This window comes from Urocitellus parryii, chromosome Y, assembly GCF_045843805.1.
Source record: "Urocitellus parryii isolate mUroPar1 chromosome Y, mUroPar1.hap1, whole genome shotgun sequence".
NCBI lineage: Eukaryota > Metazoa > Chordata > Mammalia > Rodentia > Sciuridae > Urocitellus > Urocitellus parryii.
The window spans coordinates 23,510,137-23,520,679 of NC_135548.1; the positions used below are offsets into that span (position 1 = coordinate 23,510,137).

A 10,543-nucleotide genomic window follows, 5' to 3' on the forward strand; every position below is an offset into this window, starting at 1 on the left:
GACACTCTTAGGAAAAAGTGCATACACACTACTGAATTTATCACTCAATAAATCAGATGAACAGTATAAAGCATAAGACTGAACTAATCTGAGCACTGTGTATGGCATAAAATAAGCAAGGATTCTAACCTCAAGGAGTTTGTATTTCTAGCCTAAGGAAAACATGGGTCTTATCAATATATTGATATTTTTGTTTACATAAGTATTCAGATGAATAAAGAGTGTTGCAATGACAGTGGGGTAACTACTTTGTATCAGATGGCTTTGGGAGATAGATCTGAACAGATGACATTACTAGAGAGGGGCTTGGCTGTGCATTGGAAGCAGAGGCAACCACAGTGCAGGGGATTCTAGATGTGCAGGAGAAACCACACACACACACACACACACACACACACACACACACACACACACACAAAAGCTTGTTGCTCAGAGGGTAATGAATTGCAAGAGGCAGGCAGGGGATGGCTCCAGGGATAAGAAGTTTGGGTGTAACTATGTAGAATGGGAAGGCACAGGAGGGAATGACAATAAAGAAGGAACTGAGAATATCTTTAAAAGGATCACTTTGGTTGCTGTGTAAACTAGAGGTGGTAGAATTTTTGGAAAGTAGGATGATCAGTTAAATAAGTGATAATGATGACTTAGATAAATAGGCATAAGTGCCAGCAATCATTCCTGCCATTTTTTTTTGGGGGGGAGTTAGGATTTAAAGCCTATCATAAAATTGTCATTTGCACAAAAATGTAGTCATTTGCAATTAATTACTTCTATTTATAAATCCTAACTATTTCTATTCATTATTTACATTAATTTTTAGCCATAACTTAAAATAATTTCTTCTCTTTAAGGTCTTTTTTTTTTTTTTTTAAAGCTGCACTAAAAACTGCGTTTAATCAGAACACAGAGGGGCTGGGAGGTCGGGAGGCCGAGGCCTGCCCTCTGCCCGAGTCAAATTGAAGATCTGCACTTGGGGGAAGAGCCCACAGCTGAGGTCACAGAGGTGGCAAACGCACCAAACTTCACATGCAATTTCCTGGCCTTTCCTGCACAGAATAATTCAGACATTATATATAAATAGAGCAGTGGAACATTTTACTTCTTTTCACCTAGACCTACAACATCAATACATATAAATAAATTCTAGTGTCTCTTGTCTTTATTTGGGGTGGGAGGCAGGGAAGGAGGGAGACAGGGTGAGAGAAGGTTGAGAATGGGTGACCTACTTTTACTCAAACAGGAAGTACTGTCATTCTGTGGCAGGTTCACCTGAAGGGACATCTTGCATTTTTAACAGCATCCACGACTGTTCTGTTGAATTTTGAAATGAGAATTTTTTTTGTTCCTTTTGATACATAATGCACATTGGCATTAGGTGAGTGGGTCTGGCATTTGTAAGGTGGACAGGCAGAGGTGGTTGCGTGTGCTCTGGCTGGCCCAGACTCATCAAGGGGTGGCTTGGCAGTGGAGGCAGTGGGCAGGGGTAGAAGACTCATCACAGGAACAGTGACCAGAGACGTGGGGGGTTGGGAGCAGATGAAGGACAGGGCAGGCCAGGGTGCAGACTCCAGGCAGGCAGCCGTTAAAGAAGGGACAGAAGAGTAAAGATGAAGACAAGCCCAGCCAGTAAGGTCTGGGGGTGGAGGCAAGGAGGGGAGGTGCCAAGGGCTTGAGGTGGAGCAGTGACTGCTCTCCCCAGATGCCACCAGGGATGATGTGCAGTGAGCGCTGCTGGCAGGGGAAGGCTGAACCCAATTACAACAGCAGGGGCCAGGCTCTACTGGAGATAGTGCAGTACCTCTAGCTCCCGCAGCTGTCACCCACAGGGACACCAAGGGCCAGCTGCACAGGCACATGGCAGCCCTTCCTATGTGGCACACTCTGGGACAGGCAGTGGCTCCTACAGGTGGATGGCTGGTTAGGGACCCTGCATAGCATTTGAGAAACTGAAATTACCCCCTTTACCTTCCTGGGAATGATGGAGTCTGGGCTGATTGGAAAGCAGGAAGTCCAGCATGCAGGGGCCCACATCTTTGGTGAGGGGCAGCTCTCCAGACAGAAGATGCTGTCCTTTTGGGTAGGCTGCCCTGGCTGCTTCAGAACCATGGCCAGCCCCATAGCCCACCTTCACCTTGACCCTGCCTGGCTGGCAGGCTGTAGGATGAGTGACGCTGACACCTGCTGCTTAGCTCGGGCTCCTGCATGCTAACAACAGGGATCTGCTGCTCGACTGAAGCACAGGGCGAGGAAAAATCCTCATAGCCTCATCTAGGAAACACGCCTTTGCAGACCCCAAGGGGCAGCTGTCTTATGTGCCTGTGGCTTTAATGACGAGCTGTGTGCGCTGTATGTGGGTGGAGGGACTGGGATCCAGAGAGAGCAGCAGGCTCTGCAAAAGGAGAAAGGGAAGTGACAGGTTGTAGAAGGCGGGGGACGGGATGGTGAGTGGAAGCAGAGCCCGAGGGGGTATGGGGCCTGGGAAGCACAGCACAGACAGGACCCATGGAGCATCGGCTCGCGCCATCCCAGCCGATCTGGACAACGACATTGATGACCAAGGTTCACCTCTGGTGCCCAACAGTCATTGTGTCCACTGGCTTCATAAGAGCCCAAGACAGAAATGCCATGTAATTAATTCTTAAGCTAGAACGTCATCGACTCCCAGCCTGGGGCTGGGCCCAGTGGAGATGCTGACCTACCTGCTGCCCCACTCACCTCACCGCCAAAGCGGGAGCTGGCAGTGGAGCACCCAACGATGGTACCTCAGTGACCCCGAAGGCTGACCATGGGGCACATTCTTAAGAGGCATCTCTTAAGGTATCGCAGCGACGCATCAAACAGGACAGAGGTAAGAGGAGACCACTGGGGACAGCAGAGGGGCAGAGAGGACAGTGAGGACCGTATAAAAGTTCAGCTATACAGACATAGCTGGCGTTTTGTTTTCCTTTCCCCTTTGTAAAAACCTTAGCTGCTTTTTAAAACAAAAAGCCTCTGGCTAGAAAGACCCAGCCGCCAGCCACTGCCTGGGGACTGGACGGGCAGGTCTGTACTGCACAGAGGTGACTCACTCCACAGTCACGTGGGGAGGAGGGGCAGAAGGGAGGGAGCCATTGCTCTTTTATGTCAAAGCAAGCAGGTCGGCGCCACGCATCCACGGTGCGAGCTGGCTGCATGAGCTTCCAGGAGTGGGAGGAGTGGGCAGGAGCAGAGCTCTCAGTCTGGGCCAGATGCTCGGACGGTGGGTCCGGTGAGGTTCCGAGTAGTGGTGGCCCAGGCTGGGTGGTGGCACTGTCCCTGTCAGGGTGAGGCGAGGCTGTGGCCAGGCACCTTCAGGCTTTACTCTCCTCCACTTTGACTGCCCGAGGCTTGATTGCTCCGGTTCTCTTCATTTGGGGGGCGGCTGAGGGGGCCTCCTGCAGCTTCACGGCTCCCAGGCTGGGCTTCTCATCCACTCGTTTTGCCTGTTGAACGTAGTGTCCCTGCACAGAGCCCATGTTAACTGCTGATCCAGAGGGCTTCCCACTGGGGCTAGCAGAGCTAGGCCTGTAGGTCTGTGGTGATGATACGGAGCCTCCTGTGGGAACATTCTGTTTAGTGTCGGCAAAGTGGAAGCCTTTCAGCTCCATCTGAGAGGACTCTCTGCTGGTGTTCAAGACTGGTGGCTGGGACCCAGGTGGAGGAATCCTTCGGGGGGCCCCGACAGAGAGGCTCTGCCCTGGTGGCAGCTGGATGGACTGTGGCAGGATCAGTGGTTGCTGCCCGGAGCCATACCGAGGCAGTGGCATGGTCAGCTGTGGCAGCTGGGAGTCCAACATCTGGGAGGCACCCAGTCCAGCAGCCTGGCCGAGCTGGCCCTCGTAGACCAGGGCCTGGTTTCCATTCAGGGGTTGGTAGGGTGAGCCGGACTGGGGCTTCACCATCTCTAAAGGCTGCATGCCTGGGAATGCTGAGTATGGAGCCTTCAAGGCCGTGCCCCCAGAGAGGATCATGGTGCTGGGTGGTGACAGGCTGGGGTGCATGTACACCTGAGACCTGAAGGGCTGCAAAGAACTGAAGATCTCCTGAGACTGGGAGACGGGAAGCCCGCCCCGCAGTCCAAGCTGAGCCTGAGCCTGCAGAGACGTGTGCAGAGAGATGGGGATTTGCTGGGCAGCGGCAGCCTGCTGGTAACTCTGCTGCTGAGGTATGGTTTGAGGAACCAGCCGGGGCTGACTTGCAAACACATGACCGTCCAAGTACAGAGGCGGGAGGTGGTTGCCTGGCATCGAAGCAGAAGGGGCTACAGAGGCCACAGGCATGGGTGGCATGGATACTCCACCAAAGGAGCTGTAGTTGACCCCGCTGGAGGCGCCCACCGAGGACGGAGGCTGGATGCCCGAGCTAGCACCCCCTGGAGAGCTCTGCTCTGGCAAACTGGGGGAGTTTTCCCAAGCCTTCCGTGCAGACTCCATCTTCAATGTGAGATCAGCAGTGGGGAAGGACATTGGGGAGAGGCCAATGGCCCTCTGGATATGATGATCTCGCCGGAGGATGGGAATGCTCTGTGTCAACCCTGCATTGCTAGCCAAGGCATCCTGAAGTTTGACCACTGCATTCCCTGCAGGACTAGAGGCAGAACCAGGTGGCAAGCTGAAATCAGAGTCTTTTGGACTGACTCCAAATTCAATGGGTGGCACAGGCAGCACGGAGTCCACGTGAATCTCTACCCCATTAACAGGTGGGACGACTGTCCCTTGCAGCCGCTCAGTCCCCTCTGAGCCCTTTCTGTTTTTCAGAGAACGTTCATTGCCGATGGGTCCTGGTCTGTGCTCCTTGCTCTGTCCTGAGCCTTGTTCTGAGTCCTTTTGCTCAGATTGCTTCTGAGCCTGCTCCTTGTGGCTGTCGGCCTTGGATTCTGCCAGGCCAGGACCGCTCATGTCCTCTGGCTTCAGAGTACCATACGGGGAGCTGCGTTGTGAGGAGGTGGCAGACGACTCCCGAGACTCTGCACTCAAGTCAACACCGCTGTCTCCCTGGCTGCTCTTAAAACCCTCGGTGGAGCTGGGCTCAGTGCTGCTGAAGGCAGAGACGGCTTTCCTCCAGGAATCAGTGGCTGCGGCCTGCACAGGGAGGGCTTGGCTGCTGCTCTCCCAGATCTCAGTGCCCAGGCTGCTGCCAGGCACGGCCACATCGCCCTGTTCCAGGCACAAGTTGTTCTGTTTTTTAGCAAATCGAGGGGGAATACGAGAGGAAAGGCCTCGACTTTTCACAGGCACCTGCGCAGCCTGCTCCTTCTTTCTCCTCTCCTCCTCCAGGAGCCGGCGCTGCATCTTGGTCAGCACTTCAATGAAGCCTTCGCCCACCATGGAGCCCACCTCACTCTCCTCCCCAGGGCCAGACGCACAGTTTTCAATGATGGCACTTCCATAGCTCAGGTCAAACTGCTTCCGGGCCTCCTCCTGCTCGCCAGCCCTTTGAACAGCCAGCACGGACTCCTTCTCTGCCTTCTTACTGGTGGCTTCTGGACTGTCAGCGTTGGCGTGTGTGGCCCGCTCTAGGGTGTAAGGCGGGTGGCCATTCCCACTGCTGCAGCCAAGGCCTCCAGGCAGGGCCTCATCCGGGGACCTTTTGGCTTTCAAGGGTGTCCCGCTCTGCTGGCTGTCATAGCGGGGGGGACGTCTCACCACCACCTGGCCTAACAGGCTTCTCCCCAAACCCTCCCGGCTCCAGCTTGCGGCTCTGTCTGTCAGCCAGGGGCCTCTGGCTGGAGAAGCTCCTCTTGGCCAGTTCCTTCTTCTCACCCAGACCGGCCCCAGACAGGCCACCGTCCCCCTGCGGGTCGGGCTCCCCTGGGCCCCCGCGCCTCTCCCTGCGCTCGCTGAAGTCGCTGCTCTCAGAGGCCGTTTCCCACTCCTCGTTGGCATGGTCAGAGGAGTTGTGGCAGGATGGGTCTGGGGGCCTGCGGCCCCCTGCGCCACCCTTGTCCCCAGGGCAGAGTTTGGGCCGGCCCGGCCACTGGCCCGCCAGCAGGGGGGCCTCCTCCTCTGGTCCCCACAGGACCAAGGACTCCCGCTCCTGCCGCAGCCGCCGGAAGCGCGGGGGCTTGTCTTGGCGTGGGGGGCGCCTCCTCCGGAATGGCCGGTTCTCTGCATTCTCAGAATCTGTAACATGGTCATCTTGGAAGAAGGACCGCTTGTCCTCCAAGCGGCTGTCCTCGAAGGCCCTGCTGCCAAACGAGTCCGCATGTCGGTAGGAGTCAGGGACGTAGTCTTTGTCCGAGGCACGCCGGGTCCCACCCGTGTCGGCAGGACCTTACTCCTGCCAGGAGCTGCCCGGGCTCCTGCTCTGCCAGGGGACTGGCTCCTTGGGGGCGAAAGCCCTGCGCCCATAGCTGCCGTTGCTCAGCCTGGGCGGGAGAGCACGGCCACAGGCCCGAGGGCCCCGGCCCTTGGCCTCCGGGCCGCTCTGGTCCTCGGGGTACGCCTTGCTGGAGCGCCAGGAGTCCGTCTGCAGGGCGCCCTCCTCCCGCCCCAGGAGCGAGCCCTCCGTCCCGCTCTCTGAGCCCCTCTGCCGGCGCCGCTTGGGCAGCTCCTCATACTCGGAGCCCTCACTATGGGTCTCGCTGGCGATGCGCCGCCGCGGCTTGGCTCTGGGGCTGTCCTCTGGCTGGGGGAACTCCCGCAGGCCCCGACCGCGGCCACTCCGCTGGCTGCTGCTGTAGATGCCGCGGGCCCCCAGGACGCCCCCGCCACACAGGCTGCTTCCATTTCCCCCGGCTGGCCGACATCGGAAAGTGAATTCTCTGAAACCTCGGCCCCGGCTGCGGGACTGCCCCCGGCCCCCAAAGGCCTGCTCCTCGTCGATGAAGATCCAGTTGTTTCTCTTGGTGGGGGGAATGTCGCTGTTCTCTCGGGACGGTCTGGGCTCCCAGGCCTTGTCAGGCTTCTCATCCTCATCCGCATCCCATTTGCTGGCCTCGTGGCTGGACCCAGCCTGGGTGGAGGCCTTGTCCTCCAGAGCGGAAGGGGAGGCGTTGGCCAGGGCAGGGTCGTTCTCTTCGTCCTCATCCTGCTCAGGTTTCTCTGTGGCCAGCCGTGCACTCTCTTCCCCGAGCCCCCGCTTAACCTTCTCTAGCTCCTTCTCCTTCTCCTCCACTTTCAGGGCTTTGAGGACCGGTTTTTTGATGGGTCCTGATCTCCGGGTCCTGCCTGGCTGCTCCTGGTGCTGGCTACTGGAATTCCGGGGCTCAGGTGTCCATTCGGGCTCTGGGTCTGGCTGTTTGTCAGGGCTCCCTTCCTTCTCCCAGGAGGCAGCATGGAAGGAAGGCTCCTCCCGAGGCGCCTCCTGCTCAACACCCTTGGCTGTGTCGGGGGCCTTTGGCTGGTGGCCAATGTCCCAGCTGCAAAACTCTGGCTTTTTCTCAACTGGGACAAAGTCAGGCTCCAGCGGGGGACGCCTGAGGTTTTGGGCGTGGCCCCCAGGAGCGCCAGCCTCCTGAACATTTTCTTGGGGTGGAAATAAAAGCTCCTGGCCTATTCTTTGAGAAGAGATACAGCTGTCAAAGTCTGCTTGGGCCTTCTTGTCAAAAGCACTCAAGTACTCCTCCCCTCTCTCCTCAAAGAGATGGCGCTGGGCACTTACGCCCCCTGACCTTCCGGGGGAGGCAGAGTAAGAGCTTTCATTCCTGACACGCACATCCACAGGCAAAGTGTCGCTTGACTTTGGGTGGGGCAATGAGTAGCCTTTGCTCTGCAGAGCCAGGTAGCCCTCTGGGCTCCAGACGGGAGCTGGATCGATGGCGGTCACTTTTCTTTCTTGGAGTGGGGGCACACAGCTCTGATCTTCAGAACGACATCCAGTCCCACTGAGGGACTCTTGGGGCATCATGGGCTTCATCAGTCCTGAAGGGTGCAGGGCTGAGGGGTAGAAGTCCACAGGGGTCCGGGTGGGTGTGATCCGAGGGTCCATGTAGGAAGGCATCATCATCCACCTGGGGTCGAAGCCCAGCATCTGGGGGTGGTGCGGGTAAAAGGTTCGCTTCGGGTGGGAAGGCGGGGGATACACCGGCTGCCAGTGTTGCATCTTGTACAGCTGCTCCTGCTGTTGCTGCTGCTGCTGCTGCTGGCGCTGGAACCGTGGAGGAAGGGACTTCTGATACTTGCTGAATTCCTGTGCAGGGGACCCAGCCTCCCTGGCTTCCTCCTCACTGCTGCTGCTCTGACCCACAGCTGGGGAAGCTGTGCGTGCCTCCTCTGAGAAAGTGGAGGGGGCTTCCTGGGCAGGGAATTCTGGGGAGCCTTTGCAGACAGCAGGGCCATTTTCTTGTGGGGGGGCCTTCTCGGTGCCTGGGGACCGAGGTACCTCCTTCTCCACCTGCTTCTGGGCCTCGCTGGCCTTCTGGGCCTCACTGGCCTTCTGGGCCTGCTTGCACTTCTGGTCTAGCTGTTTGAGCTTGGCAGCGCAGGCTGCCAGCCTCTCCTCCCGGGCTCGGCGCTCCTCCTCTTCCCTGCACTTTCGTGCCCGCTCCACGGCCTCGGACATCTCTGACTGAATGAACTTCTGCCTCGGGGGCGGCTTATCCTCCTTGTCCTCGATAGACTGTTGCCGGAACACACTGCCCACTGAGGATTTCTGCTGGTAGTCTGGGCCTGATGCCCAGCCATGAAGCTTTCTGGAAGGTGGCTGAGGCTCCGGCACCTTTCGGGCAACACGGGACATACCCACAGCTTCGCCCCAGTCCTTCCCTTCCTCTTGAGTGCGCTTGGCATCAGCACTGTCTGCAGAGCTCAGGGACAACTGTCGCTGCGTTCTCGGGTCCCAGCACTTTGGCCGGCCATCCTTCCCAACCTCTTCCTCCTCTTCATCATCGCTGAACTTCAATTTCTCTGAATAGTCTACTTCTTCGTGGAGGCCTGCCCAGCCGTCGTCAGCATCGGTGTCCAGATCATCCAGGCCCTTCAGGTTTTCGGCATTGATGATGGTGGGCCGTGGTGCCCGCTCCACCAGCTGCCTCAGTGGGCGGACGGGGCGGGTCAGCCCCAGCCTGCTCTCTTTCCCATCTTGGCCATTGATCTGGAACTGTCTAAAAGGAGCACGGGGTTCCAGGCGGAGCTGAGGAAGAGGGAAGGAGCCTCGTTCCACTGGACCCTGGTTCTCTGATGACTGTGGCGAACACATAAAAGCAGGGAGCATGTCATGGTACGTGGGAGGGTGGTACACGTTTCCCAGGAACTGCGATGTCCCTTTGCGGACAGGAGGAGCCGGGCGGAGAGAGGGGTCTTTAGAATCGCTGGTACATGCCGAGGAGGGGGCTCCGTCCCCAGCACTGGCGTTCCTGCTGCCCGGCTCAGCTGGGGAGGTGCTCAGAGACGCCGCAGAAGCTGTGCTTCGCCCACCGCCCTCCCTCCAGCTTGTCACATTCTGAGGGCGGAGGCTTGGTCCTGGCCCATACGACAGATCTAAGACGCCCTTTTCTTTGCCAGCCTTGTCCTGCCCTCCAGCTGCTTTCAGCGTCGGAAATTCCTCGGGAGAGAAGGATAACAGTCGGCTTGAGCCCCTTAAACCACCTTCGTGTCCTGCTGGCTTTCCATTCAGCTGTGCCCATGACTTTGGTCCACCTGGCACTGAATTTGTATTCTCCTGACTGCTCGGCTGTGTCGGCTTCTGCAAATTGGAGACAGACTTCTGCAAACCCGGCTGCGGCAGCGACTCCGGCGGCTGAGAGGCCGTCGCACTGGAACTCTTTGGGTCGGGCTGCTCCTGCTTGTTTGCCCATCCCGTGCCGTCCTTGGGCACTATCACAATGCTGGGGTCGTTTCCTTTGTTTTCAGACTTCAGGCTTGGCAGGTTTGCAGGCGGCGGCATGCGCCGGGCTGTGGCCACTTTCCCGAGACTCTGTAAGCCATGTCTAGGAATAACTGAGGACCTGGTGGCGTCTACTGGTCTTCCTTTATACTTGTCAAACAGGCTGAGAGTCGAGTACTTGCTTTTCCCATCCTTGCCCTTGGTTATTTGCCCCAGACGATCGGACATTGCGATGAAATGTCATCTAGTAAGGATATTTTTCTCGGCGCCGCTCCCGATCTGCCTGGTCTGCTTCCGCGGGCGCGTCGGGGCGGCGAGGGCGGCGGGCGGCGGGCGCGGGGCGGCGGGATGGCGGCGGATTGCGCGGCGGCGGCGCCGTGCTCGTCCTGCTGCTGCTCGCTGCCTCCGCCTCCGGCGCGCGCGGCCTCCTCCCTCCCTCCGCGCTCGCTCGCTGGAGCTCGGATGTGTCTCGCCGCCCCCTCCGCCCGCGCTCGCCTCCCCGCCCCCAGGTCTTTTTTTTTTTTAGAGAGAGAATTTTCAATATTTATTTTCTAGTTCTCGGTGGACACAACATTCTTGTTGGTATGTGGTGCTGAGGATTGAACCCGGGCCACATGCATGCCAGGCAAGCGCGCTACCGCTTGAGCCACATCCCCAGCCCAAATCTTTAAGCTCTTTTGTAGAATGATTCTGATTCAATGCCTCAGTCTTCTTTTGCATTTACAACCAGGCAATTCCTGGGACATTCTGGTGAAAGATA

General features: G+C 57.6%; 1 pseudogene; it reads right to left on the reverse strand.

The window, feature by feature from the left end:
- Positions 1–1,912: 1,912 nt before the first annotated feature.
- On the reverse strand, positions 1,913–10,130 carry LOC144250926 (protein PRRC2B pseudogene; annotated as a pseudogene).
- Between the last annotated feature and the right edge of the window lie 413 nt (positions 10,131–10,543).